This window comes from Gavia stellata, chromosome 17, assembly GCF_030936135.1.
Source record: "Gavia stellata isolate bGavSte3 chromosome 17, bGavSte3.hap2, whole genome shotgun sequence".
NCBI lineage: Eukaryota > Metazoa > Chordata > Aves > Gaviiformes > Gaviidae > Gavia > Gavia stellata.
The window spans coordinates 22,125,917-22,144,243 of NC_082610.1; the positions used below are offsets into that span (position 1 = coordinate 22,125,917).

Below are 18,327 nucleotides of genomic sequence, written 5' to 3' on the forward strand. Positions count from 1 at the left end.
AGTCTCTGTCGTCAGCTGGAGGTTGAGGCAAAGCAGATGCAGACGGAACAGGGAAACCCCAGGGAAACCCATGCCCTTTCAGGAGCAAAGGGCCACAGGGTTCCCTTCATCGCCTAGAGCTCCAAAAGCATGACTCTCAGAGCTAAATACCTTCCACAAAACAAAGGGACAACTTGTAAAAGTGATCCAGACTCATTTCTGCACAAACATCTATGCAAACTTTCTATTTTACTGAGGGGTTCCCCAGAGAAAACCGCCCCCCAGAGCCAGGCTCCTCTTCCCACGTTGTGATGGAATATCTCCCTTTCTCCCTCGGGGAGCGATACGGAAATGTTGCATAGAAAGGTCAAGTCACAGGCTGCTATGGACCATTTTTGCTGGAAAAGAGCCCCACAGATACTTACCATCTCTGCCCAGAAGGATGCAGGGATGACAGTCTGATTGCAGAGGCGGAGAGTTTGGGAAGCATCTTGTAAAACTTGGATACGGCCAAAATTTATTTTACTCGGGTGCACGGAGACAACTGGTCCTTCTCCAATGCTCACTAAATGGATCTTCTGCTCCAGGAAGCAGGTAGGAAAGATCAAAAAGAACAGGGAAAGTTGAAAAAGATTAGACAGCTCTAAGGGTACTCCTAGACTGAGGGATAATTAGGGTGGTTTGAAGTTTTCAGTGTGGTAAGACTGAAACAGAAGGCCTGGAGCACGTGTGGGATCTGGAGCCATCCCATCTGAAAGCCACAAGCTCCCGGTATCAGGGGGTAAAGAAACCCAGTTTCCCACGCTTGCTGTTTCACACCTCCTCCACACTGTTAGCTCTCTTCCCTGTACCCTGTGCCTGCTCCCACCCCTCTTCCTGCTCAGTCTTGCCCCAAACCACCCTCCCTGACTTCTGCTGCTGCACAGCCCCACTTGGAGACTAACTTCGTTAACACTCCCAAAGTGACGCCTGTGACAACCAGCACAAGTCAGAAGCAAAGCAGGCTCTTCAGAGTGCAGATCATGTAAGTTACTTGCCTCTGATTTGTGCTTGTGTGTATTCCTGGTATTATATGAATAACAGACATAAATTCTAGTGGGGGGAAACCCTGCTTTTGAAGGGAAGCATGCCTTATATTTACAAGCAACTCTTTTGTCAAACTTCACATTTCCCTGCAAAGCCTGCGTTGCCTGGCCTTCCCGTTGACTGCTTTACATTGCACACCCACAAGGGCCTGGGTTGAGAGGTTCAGTGGCATCCAGGGGATTTAGCAGCATCATTTCCAGTCCTTTTAATGGAAGTTTAAATCCCGCAACTACTTTCAACATGTCAGCCTTCCTTTCTGTTACAGAAAGCTTAAGGTTCCCAGCAATCCTCTGACATCCTCCTTCATGCTCAGACAGATGACAAGACATTTTAAAACAGCTGCTTCAAAAGTTAGTATCATTTTCATTTAAAGTGTAACTAAATTTCATCTAGATTTCAGCTAGATGAAGCCAGGACACTACATACAACGGTCTCTAGACTACATTTTGTTGTCGCTGCTGCTGTTGTGTATGCAGATGGTGTGGAGATTCACGTGTCTTTGGCTGGGAGTTTTGGCAAAGAGATTTGAGGGATATTTCTCAAACATGATGGGCCTGACTTCAGAAAAGCTTAAATCCAGCTTTGCACAAAACATCACTTCAGCATGTTTTCTTACGTGCTTGCTTTAGCAGGATTCAGGGAGGTCCCTGTGCGCTCCTGAGCAAAAGTCCTAATGAAGCAGCGGTTGCTGCTCATCTAATAATACAGCAGAGTAGGAGAGGCAGGGATCATGCTGCATTTTAGACTGGGCTTGTTATCCCACCTCACATATCCATAATGAAATGCTGTGTCAGACACTTAGATTACCACCTAAGAGAATACCATCTTTCCTCTTCTCTGGGCATGAGCCATTGCTCATGCCACGGATCCCTTCTTTCCTTGTCCACACCAGCCATATATTACAAGTTCTTGTTTTCCCAGGAAGAATCCCTGTACACTTTATGCCCCACCAAGATGAGTCGCACAAAGGCACACATCTCCCCTAGCACTCACCCGCGGGGATCCTTCGCTCCCAAACACCGCAACACGAGCCACTGTGTCCTGCTCTCCTGTCACCTGGGCTTCCAGTGTAACCGGGACCTCCACCAAGCTGCGAGGCTGGATAATCCCGCATGGCATGGGGCTGGAGTACCACACAGAAGCATCCTTCTTGTGTTCCTATAAGGCACAGAATCAAAACCAACTTTAAAGCTTCCTCAAAGGTCACTCTGAACTCCTTGACATCTACCACAATGACAATTCACGCACATTTTTAAAAATCCCTAGGAGAAAGCAGAAAGGCACAAAAACAGATGCAAGACTAGTATGGGCTTAGCATCCTGAGGGGGTCCGAGAGCTGCTGCATGCACAAACACCTGCTCCTGTGCTGGCAGCCTCCTTGCAGCAGCCTTCCATGACCTTCTAAGTTCTCCTACGGGAAAGCACCTCAAAGACTAGACTATGAACTGCTTCCTAAAGTTTATATTCAGGCAGGTTCCTATTTAACTGCTTTCTAAAGTTTCTATTCAGGTAGGTTCCTGTTCTCAGCAAACCTTTCGGTTTGACTATAAACCAGCAAGGTCTTCTCCAAAACTCCTTTTTTCCTAATATACCCCTTGACAACGTTGGAGGAAAGGAGGTGGATGCAATGCCAAACCTGAGGAAGAACTGCGTAGCAGCCTGGGAGATTGCTGTCGTTCTCAAGCGTCAGCATCTGCCGATACGGGTATTTTAGAAAGCACCGTCCAAATGTCACGACCGGGTTGAGCACTCGCAGCCGAGGAACGACGCATCTAGGCAAAGAGATGACCAAAAGGGAATTGGAGATACTGAGAGAATGTAGAATTTATTTACTCCCCAAATAGCATGAAATGGAGCATAACACGTGTCACTCTCAAATGGACGTTTAAGACCCCTACAGCAATCAATTGCCTTTAATTTCTTTTTATACAACAACCTCTTGTAAAGGAGGAGCAAACCCTGAGTCTCAGCATTGTAGAGGCTGCCAAGTGCCCAGGCAGAGCACTGTGCCCTGTCCCAGAGCTGTCTGATGGGCACCTTTGCCCCAGGAGGCTTGCAAAGACACCTTGCACCCTCCTGACGCTCCCAGCAAGGCATGAGCTCCAGGGGAGCCTTCCCACCCATGACCAGGGCTCACCAAGCCTCAGGGAACACAAGACCCCAGAATCTCAGTAAAAATTACTCCCTCCTCTCCCATACCTCTCTTGCCCTGCCTGAAAACTCAGCCATTTACCCCAGCAGCAGAGGGCACAAGCCACCACCTGCCTCACGCAGTGGCTGGTCACCCCTTCCCCACTTCTGTAGCCACCTTGCTCCTTGACCCTCACGGGTCCATACACTGTCTGCTCCCGTTTGCACTTCTTTTACGGAATTGCAGCCCAGGCACTGACTGGACGACTCTGCCTCTTGCAATTAAACTGACACCCACTGCAGCACAACAGCATCGAATCTGGCTGCAGCAAGAACAGCTTTTGGCTTAAATCTGAGAACGGTACGTCTCAGAAGAACCAGAGGAAAGCAGAGAAACCTGAGCTCACCTTCCACATCAAGGACTATTTTCCCCGTCCTAAGATCTTGCCTCTACTTCCCCTCACCAGTCCTGACACAAGCCCCTTCCCCATTTGCACATGCCTTCGTTAACTGAACCAGACACCAGCTTTCAGCAGGCTGATCGCTGCGTCCCAAACAAATGTTGCATTTTGGTCGCAACCCAGCACAAGTCCACCACTTGCAGGAAGAAGGAGGGGCAGCCCTTTGGAAATTTCTTACACCTCAAGCACCAAAAGCCAGGCCAAACATGAATATAATTACTGTTCCCTTTAGAAAAAGGCTCAGCCCCATGCCTGTCTGTTGAGCACAGGTGCTTCTCAACGTGGGCTGCTTTCAAAGCACTGCTGTTCTCCTAGCTAGCTGGGTAGAACTAGCTCATTAAGCAACGCTTCTCATTTGGAGATGGAGCCAGAAAACCGCGTTCAAGGCAGTGTGCTGGTGGGGGGTGCACGAGGATTGACGATGAGCTGCAAGGGAAGCGGTGATACCTGGCTGTGAGAGGCAATGCCAACACCTCCTTGCCAACACCGTCCACGTCCACCACCAGTGCCAGCTCGTATCTCTTCACGGTGTTGGAACACAGGGTGACCTGGCGGAAGAGAAGACCATCAAATACTTCATCACTCCCAAAAGCCATCGTCCATGTGTGGTGTCCTCCAGTTCTCCTTCCACAGTAAGGAAAGGGAGGATTTTGCCCTAATTCTTCTGCTGGTCCATGTACAGAGCACAGGCTCTGCAAGTAATAAAAGTCTTCTGACAAGATCTGCTCTGTTAAATACACCGTGCAGTTATCAGGGTATATGCAAGCTAAATTAAAGCACAATTAGACTAATGCTCTACTCACCACTGCATTAAAATTAAGGGACCAGTTTGTAATCTCGACTAGAATAGCATAAATCCAGAGGAAATCTGTTGCCTTGAACAGAATGAGTTCAGCTTTACAGGGGGAAGCTGAGAGCAAAACGTGGCCCAGCAGATGCTGTGCAGTTCACGGCTGCCAGAGCTTTTGCAGTCCCCCTTGGGGATCGCTGCAGTGAATACAGCTCCTCCTGCTCAACAGGACAGGAGAAATTAGGCTGGGAAGAAAGGCAAACTGCTTTATCTAATGACATCTCTCTTTTTAACAGCCACCTTCTGTCCTCATCCTTCCTCTGCCCACTTTAAATCCAAGAGATCGCTCTAAGCAGCTCTCAAAAACACAGGAGTGGCTTCTGTACCTGACTATACGGTACAAGACCTTCCGCTCAGGATTTTGGAAACAAAACGGTGCTCCTTCTGAAACGTCCCAGAGTAACCCAGCCAACAAAAGCCTAACACTAATGCATATATCTTACTCGCGTTATGCTGGCAGCACTAAAGCCCTCTCATGCATCAGTGAAGCTTCAGCTCCACCTGCTGAAGCATGTATGGCCGGACTCTTCCCATACCTGGATATCCACGACCCCCTGGGAGCGGATGGTCCCTCTGCACGGTGTGATGGTAAATTCGGTTGGCTTCACAAGACCTTGGGCTCCCCTTCTCCAGGATGAGTGAGTGTTGTCCGACAAAGGAACAAAACTGGTAACGCTGGGCTCTCCTGAGCCGTCCCCAGGAATGCGAAGGTTGAAGGTCATGGGCACCAAGGAGGTGTTAGTGAGGCGACACGACAAGGTGCGAGGAAAGCCTAGGAAACGACACAAATATGAATTTACGCCCCAGTTATCCCCCTGAGTCCTGGTGTGAATATCCTGTTATGATAAAACTGTGCCTGGAGTTTAGCTCTTTTCAATCTGAACCACAGCTAGTTGAGAAGCTAAGCAAGGAATTCATTGTCACTTAAGCTCTCTTTTATGCTGATCACAGAGATTGTTTCCTTGGCAATGCCCACTCTTAGCGATGCCGAACACCAGAATTTTGTCTCTCTTTACCTGAGGAGCGCTCTCACATGCCCCAAAACCAGCATCAGTTATTTCTCACTTATGAGCGTACATCCAGACAGTCCATTTTTTCTGAAAATTCAGTCCGTAACATTCCCTGTTAACTCCACGAACACTCCCACAGTTTTCAATATATAAAAGCAGCGTATTGTCATCGAGGAGAAGCTCCAGTAAGAGAAAGGATGGATGCAGCTGGGTACCACAGCACGATGCAAAGCACTCTAATGCAGATTCTCTAGGCAGCATCCTCAAGGCATCTCCTGTTTGGGGGCAATCAGACTCAGCTCGTGACAACCTGCAGCCCACTTCACAGGAGGCAAGCCTGATGCTTGCTTAGAAATTAGCAGGAACCGTGTCTCACCTCACCTAACAAACGGGGACATCACATCCATGCTGCACACTGGCTTTGGTTACTGCCCGCAAGGGCATCACTTTAGCTTGGATACTTGCTTTGCATAATGGAAAACCAGTGATACAACCACACCTGGTGGGAATGTGCTGCAGAGACAGGACATCAGCCCACAACCTGCTCTGGAGTGGACATCTGCCTTGGATGGCCAGCTCTGTGAGAAGGAGACATCTCCCATGGCCTGCTTACCAAGCGTTACTTGAATACAGATGGGGAGGAAAACCAACTGCAGACACAGCAGGTAGTTCATCCATGCCCATCGACAATGACCACTGCCCACCTCCAGCAACTACTCCAGCAGGGAGGCAGGAGACACACAGAAAGGACAAACACAGACTTCACAGTCCCAAAGGAGACCGAAGTCTCCAGATGCAGACAACAGTCAGCAGCAGAGCTAAAAGAAGCAAAAATACAGTAGCTGCCTTCAGCTCAAAAGGCCTTATTAACGAAATCAGATTAAGTAGGATGAAGCTCCTATTACATAACCATATTTCTGCCTGGTGCGTTTCTTGTTTTATTTCTTCAAAAGGAAATAAAGAAATGGCAGAGTGGTGATGTAGGGAGGGGAGGAAGCAGCTCAGGAAAGGTAATGAGCTTTCTTAGAAAGTCCATGAGCAGCATGAAAACACAGAGGCATCCTGGGTGCAGAATGATAATGGCCCTTCAATCACAATTGATTTCACATTTCAACTTTAGAACATCTCAGTAAAAAGCCTTTTGTGAGACGGAGGTGGAGAACGAGAATCTGCACTTTAATGGAGATGCTCTGGATGCTCAGCCACCGGCTCCATCAGCAGACCTGGGCTTTTGGCAGGGAAGGAGAAGAAGCCCAGATCTTGGAGGACATCAGTGCCCCATGCCGAGCTATTGCTTGGGCATATTACCTGGGAGGTGAGAATGAGGTGCCCTCACAGCACTAATCAACATCTCACACTGAAGGTCAGGTGGGGAAATGGTGTCCTCCCCTTGCAACACGCACATTCACCCAGAGCAGCTACAGGCTAGCATGGGGCTTCAACTCCCTTCTCCTGCAGTCCCATCCCCTGGGCCCTTCTGGCACAAGGTCTTTCACAGCCATTCTGCTGCCAAGCATTGGGAGGTTGGGGCTGAACAGACTATGAGGGACACCAGAAAACACTGACTTTCTGTTCCTTTGGTCCTATCTGACCTCATGATGGCACAACACTGCCTAAGCAACCAGCAGCCCTGGTTTTAACACCTCGAAGGCTGCTACGGAGGAACACAAGTGACAGGTGCTCTTCTGTTCAGGTGCTCTGTTTTGGTCACGCACAGACCTCTCAACCTATGCTCCAAGCCCAGGGAACACTCACCGAAGGAGACGTCACCGAAGCGGAGGGAAGGTACGTTGAAATGAAAAGTCGGTCCGATGACACAGCCCCTGTGAGGACAAAGACAGGCAGAGGAGGCATTGGTTTGGTTAAAGAGAAATGCAAAGTGTTCGGCTTTCGTTACTGCTCGGAGGGATAAAAGCTGGTCTCAGAACCACAGCGGGTTTCAAATCAACCCGTCGCCTTTCTGCTCAGCACAGCATCCATGTGGACAGGAGACAGCCAAAGCAAAGTGGTCAGCAGCTGATAGCTGCTGATGTGCCTTAGGGCACCATGTCAGGCAGGGTATGCCCCCAAGTTGCTGCTGGCCTGATGAAGGACCCTGAACAAGGGATGGCTCCGTGCCTCAGTTTCCCCATCTGTAACGTGATGACACAGAGGTCTCCACACAAAAGTGGACCCATTGTACTAGCTTTGCCAGCTGCAGGTTCTCTGCTTTGGTATTTCTTTGCTGGAACTGGTATTCCCATGGAGTATATGAACATCTTGTCCTCAGATCATCTTGATCCATGCAATCATGAGGCATGCAGGATTTGGAGGCATGATGCCAGGGGAGCTCCCAGAGTTCTACACAGCGGACAGCTGAATCTTGGGGGAAAGGATCAGCTTGTCACCAGTGCACCAGCTGACACATCCAAGAGCAACACACGTCTCCAACCACCGAACACGGGTGTCCTGAACCCACCACACCTCCTCACCTGTCCTTAAATTCAGCAGCCAGGCTCCAAACTACAAAATTCACCAAAATCCCCTGAAATCAGCACTTGGAGCTGCACAACAGCCATTAATTTATTTCATGGTTGATGCCAATCAATGCCAGCTCTGCCTCTTAGTTAAAAATCAAGGACCACAGTGAACGCTGCCTTCTAGTTTTAGTCACAGGACTGCCACTGGCTCTGTTCGGCACATCAACAGACCCCAGCATCCCGCAGGAGGGACCTGCGTTCATCTGTGGTGTCCCATTTCCAGCATCCCTGTCTAAACACCAAAGAAACAAGCATTCAGGACCTTGTAAGGTTGGGTTCCTTCCCAAGAAGAATCACCTATGGTTTGGGCATCTTCTGATTGCATAGTCAAAAAGCACTCAAAAACTGACTTTCAGGAGTTTCAATCCAATACTAATTCTCGATTCTTGGAGCTGAAGCAGTTCCTGAGACTAAGTCAGGGAGCAAATCCCTGATGATGATGATGAAGTTCCCTCTCCAAGGACCTCACATAACCAGACCTAACCGCCCAAGCCCTAACACCTTGCTTTGGACACAGCAAAGGGAGCAGGCATGCTTTCCGTCACAGCACTTGCCACAAGACGATGGAAAACTACCTCCAAACCAACCATGACTGGGGATCACACTGGGAAACTGCCAAGGATGAGCCTTGCCAGGCAAGCGGAGAAATGACTGCCATTTCTGCTGAGTGCGCCGTATCTGTGCTCAGGGAAGTTAAATCTGAATGACTGCCCAGAAGGCTCGAGCAAGGAGCCAACCCAGAACCCTGTGCACCACAGCTGATAACAGTACAGCTTGCAAAAAAATGCAGGAAAAAGCAGTGGTTTTGGCAACTACCGCGTTTTACAGGAGCATTAGATAATGCACTTGTGAAGGGAGATCAGGGTCCTTGCAGAGCACGAAGGATAACGCAAGGTGGGAGAGGAACCACTTCAACACTCATCCCCATTCCTTCCTTCCTTTGCAGCCCAGTCTCCCACCAGCCAGCTCGCCTCCATTCAAAAGAGCTGGGAGTTTTTCTCCATGGAGGACTAAATCCAGTGCTTAAAACTTCCCGACGAGGGAGGCTGAGCTTGACCTGGTGGGTGGACATCTCAAAGGCCTTTGAAAACAAACAGCTTGAGCTACGGGTCTGGAGAATGAGAGATAAGGACTGGATAGGGATCCTTGAAACTAAGGCAAGGCAGAAATCAAGGAGGCAGATGACATCTCAGAGCAGAGTGGACTGCAATGGGAATTACTGCTGAGGGACAGCTGTACCGGAGCAGGTGGGCATGCTGGGGTACCCTCAGATGGGCTGCATAGGAGCCACCACCTAGAAAGGAGGAATACAAGGATGGGGAAGAAATAAATAAAAAAGGACCAGCAATCCTCTTTCACTGAGACATGAGGTCTGCACCGAGCTCAGGGCCGTGCTGGCAGAACAGGGCAGAGCGGCCACAGAGAAGGGGACGACATGCTGGGCACTGGCAGCCAGGGCACCAGTGGGGAAAAAAGGACCACTTCAGCCAGCCCCAAAGCTCCAGAGCACCCAGCATCAGCTCCCCTGCCTACACCACATGATCCCAGCAGCTCGTGGTTAAGACTTGCTGGGACAAGTTCACATGCTGCTGTGGTCCTGAGAAATGAGCTTTGCCTCTCCTTTTATCAGCTTTTTTTCCCCCCTTCTCCCCTCTTGCTCGGTGAGGATTATCTTTTGCAATGGCACCAGCCCAGGGGATGATGCCCGAGTCCTTGTGACAGTACTTGCTGCAGAGCTTCCCGTCTCCTGCATCAGCACGTTTCTGGCTGCAGAAAGGAGGTACCGTAGCACTCACTGCACAAGAGCCGGGAAGACAGCTTGTCCCAACGCATTAGCATGAGAGATGATGTTGAGGCTGCTGCTACCCATTTTGTATGGAATGTTAACAGAGGATTTTAAAAACACTGCTTCTGGCTGCAGAATCACCCAGGCTGGCCCCTCTCCAAAGCCCTCTTGGCCCTGCTGGGTGTTCAGGGGGACATCCCAGACCATCTACTGCCCAAAGCTGATACCATCACACTGTCTGCCATGGCCCAAGGGGGAATGAGCTACCTGTAGCAAGGAGTCACTTCAGCTCCTGGGTACCGGGACAGGGCAGCAGGCATCTCCACACCTTTCCCGTACGGCCTCCAGTCAAACTTTTTTCCAGCATGGGTAGTCACTTAAAGCCCCACGGTCCTCACACAGAGATGTCAAAGGGTCACAAAAGGAATCTGCTGCTGCCAAATTCTGGGCAAACAGTGTCCTAGAAAGTCACAGAGCCACCCTGGCTCAACCATGAAGGCAAAGCTGCTTCCCAGAGGAACCCAAGACTTTGAAAGTTAAACTGCATATTGAGAGCAGAGGAGGCATGGTCACAGGTGGCCAGCAGCTCAAGGGAGGTGATCCTGCCCCTCTACTCGGCTCTGGTGAGACCCCACCTGCAGCACTGGGTCCAGCTCTGGAGTCCTCAGCACAGGAAAGACACGGACCTGTTGAGGCAGGTCCAGAGGAGGGACACGAAAACTATCAGAGCGATGCAACACCTCTCCTATGAAGGAAGGCTGAGAGAGTTGGGGTTGGTCAGCCTGGAGAAGAGAAGGCTCCGGGGAGACCTTCTTGTGGCCTTTCAATACTTAAAAGGGGCTTATAAGAAAGACGGGGACAGACTTTTTAGCAGGGCCTGTAGCGATACGACAAGGGGTAATAGCTTTAAACTGAAAGAGGGTAGATTTAGACTAGATAGAAGGAAGAAATATTTTACAATGAGGGTGGTGAGGCACTGGCACAGGTTGCCCAGAGAGGTGGTAGATGGAAACATTCAAGGTCAGGCTGGACGGGGCTCTGAACAACCTGGTCTACTTGAAGATGTCCCTGCTCACTGCAGGGGGGTTGGACTAGATGACCTTTAAAGGTACCTTCCAACCCAAACCATTCTATGATTTCCTCTCGCAGACAATTACGCTTTCTTGGCTGCTGCAATTGCAAAGTTCAAACTGGAGTCAAGGTTAAAAAGTCTTGGCTCTTAGTGGGGGGTGCTAGGATCTGAGCCAAGACAAAGACCTTAGACAACCCCTTTTTTCTCTGCTCCATCATCAAATGAGGTAGGGGGGAGCTGATTACCCAGAGAGAGCTACAGATGTGCCCACCAAGCTCCTATAACCCTCCTCACCTGATAGTCAAGGTCACAGGCTCAGGGGATCCATTCACACTGAACTTGAATTCTTCTGTGAACTGCCCCAGGATGGTGGAACTGAAGGAGATCCGGATGACCTGGAGCCCATCTGGCAAAATGGTGCCCTCCCGGGGCAGAAAGGTGAAGCAGGAGCCCAGAGCTGTAGCTGGAGGGACCAACTGGAAGAAAGCATCGATGGCTCCTTTGTTAAACAGGACCGCCTGCAGCAGCAAGAAAGCGAAATGGAAATACATAATAAGGAATCTGCCTTTCTTACACAAGGCTGACTTGTTTTCCCATTAAACAAGTAACATCTGTAAAAAGACAGAAGATGCCATGTGCTGCTGCTTGGCAGAAGCCAAAGAATATGCAACAGGACAAGTTCTGCCTTTGGGTTTTTACATGCAAAGCAGTGATAACTTCATCTAAACAGAGTCACGCTGGGTTTATTCTACTGATACAGAGCAGTCCACTCTGACTTGCAGTGCAGAGGACCTGCTCAGCATCAGCGAGTTGATTCAGACCTGTCCCTAAGAGCAACGAAGGGCGGTTACTAGTGGGTCATCACACAACTGCTTCTGCTCCTGATGAGCCTGGTCCTGCCAAGGGCAGAACATGGGCAGCTTCCATTGCAGCCAACAAGTTCATTGCATGTAGAAGACCCCTCAGGCCAGCACTATAACCAACTTCAGAAGCACTCCCCAACTCTGCTACTGTATAGAAGTTAGGTTTCTCTTCTTTCTTCTTTAAGGTGATACTTTCTTAGTCTTTGCTCCAACAGACATGTCAGGAAAGAATGAGCGTGAGGTGCATAGCAGCTCCATCTATTCCAAAGAAGTTCTCTTTCCTAAATATACACAGCCACCATCTAAGATTTTACCATTACTGGAATAAACTGCAAATTTAGAACCAAGCCATATTTTGTTGAATGCTCGAGAGACCTACTGCCTCGAACAAGTAACACAATCCCGCAGCGTTTGTTGAAATTCAGCTCTTTTCACGTTGGGCGAGAAATGCCCACATCTGCCTGTGAGTACCAGCACGCTGTCCATCACCAACAAACCTACCCAAAGCAAAGCTGTAGTTTCTGATTGCTGCAGGGTGAAATCCTGCCATCTCCGTGGACTTAGCTATCTGCTTTCAATTTCTTTTCCCTAATTTTTGTCCTTGCAAAACCTGTCAGAAAAACTGAGACAGAAGCATAGAAACAGACTGTTTTTCAACTTTGCAGCTGCTGCTGAAAATATGCATGTATTCAAACTCCACAATGGTAACTTGAACACTACTCTCGCCTCTTGTATGTTTTACACCTTCGTTACAAATTGCACTTAGGGATCCGACGCTGAGCTGAGGTTTACCTCCAGTCTAGCTGCTTAGCAAAGCACTAACAGCTTCATCTACTTCATCACATTTTCTCAAGTAATGAAAATCATAAATTGATAGAGAGAGAATCAATAAAGTATCTGCATTAAAAATGCACAGAGCACACAATATTTCTGTAAGAAAACACCTTAATCTGTCCTTCCCTGCCACAGTCAAGGTTTTGAAAGTGTCTGGCATGATGTATTGCCTCGTCTTCTACCTCTTTCACTTGCTCTATCTTTTTTTTTTTTTTGCAGAAGACTTGACACCATTGGGGGGAGGCAAATATATAGAAAGTGCCTTTGCTTCATTTCCAGAAATGCTTTGCTCTTCATAGAGCCAGAGGTGCACCAAGCCCGAAGCATGGTGAGGGGCTCGTCAGCGAGGGGAAGCACCCCCAATTTCTTTCCTAGGGACAGCTCGGAGCCAGGAGGCTGGATGGCTTTCCTCTGACTCCCAGGAATCGGTAGGATGCACTTAACTGAAAACTCTTTGCAAGGGACTTGAGTTCAAACACAGTAAATTTGTTCCAGCTGCTTTTTAAGAGCCAGAGTACAAAGGTGCTTTGCATCTAGGGCTGAAACAAAAGCCTCCGAATACTTATCTTTTTGACCCAGTGCTGCTTTCCTGGGTCAAGGGGGGTTTTTTTGCATGAAGCCTCCCAGCTGATCTCAAATGGAGATTGCCAAAAAGCAGGGACTAGGGCTTCACGAAAATATACACCTTTCAGACCCCACCAAAAGTATCCAGATTCTGTGAAACCCCCCAAATTTGGCTATTATGTCAAATATTCCCTGCTCACAACTGCCTCAGTTGCCAGGAATCCCCCAGGTCCACGAGGCTCAGCGTTGCCCCAGGAGCCGTGAGGATCCAGCCCAACCCCTGCGAACCCCTCCTGCTCACCTCATAGCTGTGGGCTGATCCAATGAAAACCTTCCCGATGTCCAGCTGGTCAAAGTTGAAGCGAAGCCGGGGCCCTATGCCTTCACCTTTGATGCGCAGGGGCAGCCTGGCCTCTCGGCCTGGGGAGAGATTGCCGTTTCAGTACAGTAATTCCCTCTGTTGCCCTGGATTTTCCAGCCTGCCTCAATGCTAGTCCCTGACTCTGCGATGGATGGGACCAGCTCTAGATGCTCCAGGAGAAGATATGGGACCCTTCTCCTCCCTCAGGACATATGCCCTTGGGCTGGTTTCTAATTTAGTGATCAGTTTGCACCCTGAAAACGGGATGCTGAGTTTAAAACACGATCTCTGAATTTCTTCCCACACACTTAGATGAGCTTTGAAATCCATTCAGTGAAGGCACAAAGCTCACAAAACAGAACTGAAGATAAAAATCTGCCATCTATACTGATGCAATCAGAGACAACAGCACAGGAGCCGAGAAGTACGAGCCCAAGCAAGGCGAAGCTCCCTGCTAACGGCCATACGCACATCAACAGTAACCGCTCCCAGAAGAAGACTTGACAGCACTTCCGTAAGACAGGATGGGCATAAAGCTTGTCTAGCGGACTGCTCGGATTCCGATTCCCAGGGAGGACGTTCACCCTGCTGAGTACAGCAAGGCCTGTGCAACGCTACCCGTATGCACCATAGACGCCGAGCCACGAGGTGACAATTCCCACACAGGGAGAGAAGCACAGGCTGGCCAGAAGTGGTCTTTTCGCAGACACCCCGTGCTCAGCAGGGCTCAGTCACCTGAGGTCTGACAGCATCTGGGGAGCGGGAGGTGATCCAGGATCTGGGAGCACATTTGTAACTCAGCTCCTGCTGCCTCAGGCGTCTGATGATGCATCCGTGTAATAAAGATTCATCTTGGAAGTATACGGTCTATAGGGGCTTAGTGCTCGTCCACGAAAGCTGTTCTGCTGTGTCATTCTTTGGCCTTTCCAGGCACCTTGCAGCAGAGCAAATGCTGGCAAACCCATGGCATGAAAGCTTATCCCTTCACTGCCTTGGTTGTTCTGGGATCAGTGATCCAAGCTTGTAGCCAGGCATCGCGAGGGCTGGCCTTGGACAGGAGATCACCTGGAAACCGCAGGGACAGCGGGCATGTGCCAGCCCTGACCTGCTGACCACCCACCCTTCCCAGCAACTACATGAGAACCGAGGGGGCTGGAAGACTATTTGTGCCTCGCCTTCACCATGGGTAACAGAAGCAGGAGAAAGGAGCTGTACCTGAGATTTCACAGTAGACCGCTTGTTGATACACTCTGGCTTCTCGGGGTTTAAAGATCACCTTGATTTCAGCCGAAGAATTTGGCCAGACATCTCCCTCCTAAAACAGAAGCGGACGGCAAACCATTTATCTTTAAACGTTACATGTCTTGTTTTCAACCACAGCCCTGTAGCCTATATTTAGAGCATCAGTGAAGAGCAAGGAGCAAGCAACACTTGCCAACAAAATTTATAAAAGAGTCTGGAAGCAGTTGCAAAAAACTGTCCCAAGTCCCTTACCTTTACTGGCACCCGGGAGAGGCATTTTGTTAAATTAGGGCTACAACGAAGCAACCCAACTGGCAACCGAATTCCAGCAAATCAAGCAGGATTTCTTCAGAGGTACCAGCCAGTCTAAGGAAAAGGGACCTGGCTACACTTCATGTCTGTACATCATTACATGGAGTACCAGCACGCAGTACCGTGGGCAGCCAGACTTCTGGACCTCACCTTAATGCACTTCAGGAGCTCAAGGGGGGGTTGAGCTAGTTCTGGAGTCATACTCCAACTGTAACGAAGCAGGAGCCCTGGGACACACTCCAAAATCAACTCTAATGCATCGCACGATGCCCTTCAGGCTCAGCTCATCAGCTCCCACCCTACAATACTCCTACTGCTCTGACACAGTCTCTTGGTCACACCATGCTGCTGTCAGCTACAGTGGTGTGAAACTGCAGTTGTGCTGACATTGGTGGCTCTCAGCCTTCAATGGGCTAAAGGAGTAACCAAGAAGAGAACACGATCCCCTTCCTTGGTTAAAAAAAAAAAATTAGCTTCACCTATTTTAAAAAAAGAAGAGGTTGGGCTTATTCTAGGGTTCACTCCAAGATGAGAAGGGATTTTGCACTGCTCAGACAGCAGGCATTCTTCGTCTCAGACCATGCAAATACTCAGAATCAGAGCTCTGGTTGATTGAAGGACATGGGGTTTTGCTTGCAGAAACAGAAAAGCAAAGATTTTTCTGTACCTATGTGCCATACAACTCAAAAAAAACCTGCCAGTCTTGTGTCCAGGCTCACAGATGCCATTGGAAGGGAGATTCAGACATGGTGTAAGTCCAGCTTATACAAAGGGATTGGTGTTTCCATGACTAAACTTGGGCTGAATTTGGCCTCCTTTCCACACAGGACCATTTCATTCTTCAGGTCAATATGTGAACTGACAATGCTCTAATACCCTTTGTTACTGCCCATACAGTATGCGTCAGGTGTGCCCTTACATATAATAATCAATACCTCTGAGCACTCTAAGAACACTTATTTATAGCCCTTGCAGTAGCTCAGCTTTAGGCAGGCTCTCGCTGCCTGTCAGGAGCCCGCAGTTCAGAAGTGGTTTTTGTAACAAGCTCTCCCAGCATCACTAGAAACCTGATGTTTTCTCTCGGCACGTCAAGGCAGCTGATGCAGGGATCTGCTAAGTGACCTCATTCAGGGAGGAGCAGGAGGAGGAGGAGGGGAGGTTCTCAGCTACAGCTTACCATCGGCTCAATGGTGAAGACATCATCGGAGAAAAGCATGGAGTCTCCTTGCACCTTTGCCCTCTGGTTCCGGAAGGTGCGGGAGAGAAGGGAAAGGCGATCTCGGAGAGTGGGGTCCACCATGCACTCCTTGAGGAAGCAATCCGTCCTGTCCTCTTCCTGCCTCTGCAGCCTGCGACACAGCCTGCGGCCATGGGGAGAGACAAACCAAACAGTTTAAAACCCAGAGTGCCCGCCATTTCGGCGAAGCCACCGAGGCGAAGGGCTCCGGAGCAGAGGATCGCGACGGGGGACCCTTCCTAGGGCGGCTAACGGCGAAGGCGAAAGCTCAGGGAGAGAGTGGGTGCCCCAGCCCACCCCCACACCGCCCCCCCCAGCCGGCAGCGCGAGCTGCTGACGAGCTGCTGACGAGCTGCTGATGAGCTGCTGACGAGCGGGAGCTCTGACTCAGCGTGGGCGGGGACTAGAGGGGCGGCGTTCCAACGCCCTCGGGTACAAGAGCAGCCCCCAGGGAGCGCGAGCGACCCGGAGCGCGGCGAACAGGGCGTGGCGCGTCAGTTCGCACAGGCAGGGCGAGCAGGGTAGGCGTGCGGGCAGGGCGCAGTCCTGCCCTCCTGGCTCTGAAGGCTCTCTTGACGAGTGGTCACTGCCCCCCCAGAAGAGGCCCAGCCATCGTCTCCACTCGGCCGAAAGCCATCGCCAGAAGGAATGTGGCGACCCAGACGGAGCTCCCGCCCAGGCACGCGGCTGTCCAGGTCTCCGGCTGCCAGGAGTGCCTGAGCCTGTTGCTGGCGCCGGAGGACCAGAGAGACAACGCCTGCGTGCGGTGCGACCAGGTGAACGATCTGCTCAGCCTGGTGGCAGAGCTGAAGGAGGAGGTGGAGAGGCTGAGGAGCATCAGGGAGTGCGAGAGGGAGATAGACTGGTGGAGCCATGCCCTACCCTCTCTGAGGCAAAGGCAGAGGACGGAGGCTCCACGAGAAGCAGAGGCCCCCTTACCCTCTTGCCACCGGGCAGAAGGAGGGGACCTAGGAGGCGAAGGGGAATGGAAAAAGGTCCCTGCTCGGGGCCGCAGGCGAATCCCCTCCCGGCCTCCCTCACCCTCACCTTCTCAGCTGCCCCTACATAACAGATATGGGGCTCTGGAACTTGAGGGCCAGGCTAACGAGGACGTGGACGAAAGTCCATCTGCGGGGCTGCCTAGGGCGAGACAGCCTGCCCCACGCATCACAACCACCTCTACCAAGGCAAAAAGGAGGGTGGTTGTTGTAGGTGATTCCCTCCTGAGGGGAACGGAGGGCCCAATATGCCGGCCTGACCCGACCCACAGGGAGGTCTGCTGCCTCCCTGGGGCCCGGGTGAGGGAGGTCATGAGGAAACTCCCCAGTCTGGTACGGCCCACCGATTACTACCCGCTGGTAGTTTTGCAGGTTGGCAGCGAGGAGATAGAGCAAAGAAGCGTGAAAGGGATGAAGAAGGACTTTAAGGCGCTGGGGAGACTGATTGATGGATCGGGTGCGCAGGTGGTGTTTTCTGCAATCCCTTCAGTGGCGGGGAGGAACACTGAAAGGAATAAGAAAGCAAACATGGTCAACGCGTGGCTCAGAGACTGGTGCCACCAGAGGAATTTTGGATTCTTTGACCATGGGGTGGTCTCCGTGGCACCGGGCCTGCTGAGTGCAGGCGGTGTCCAGCTGTCCCCAAGGGGGAAAAGAATCCTTGCCCGTAAGTTGGCAAACCTCATCAGGAGGGCTTTAAACTAGACTCGAAGGGGGAAGGGGATGAAGCCAGGCTACCCAGAGGTGAGCCTAGGGGTGGCATGCCATTGCCGGGGGCAAGACCGATAGCCCAGCTCAAGTGCATCTACTCCAATGCACGCAGCATGGGCGGCAAACAGGAGGAGCTGGAAGCCATCGTGCGGCGGGGCAGCTATGACGTGGTCGCCATCACAGAAACATGGTGGGACGACTCGCATGGCTGGAGTGCTGCGATGGAGGGCTATAAGCTCTTCAGGAGAGACAGGCAAGGAAGGAGAGGCGGTGGGGTGGCTCTGTACGTCAAGGAGTGCTTTGATTGTATAG

General features: G+C 50.7%; 1 pseudogene; it reads right to left on the bottom strand.

Moving 5' to 3' along the window:
• Positions 1–18,327, bottom strand: part of LOC132318554 (hydrocephalus-inducing protein homolog) — a 79,993-nt pseudogene that overhangs the window by 37,470 nt on the left and 24,196 nt on the right.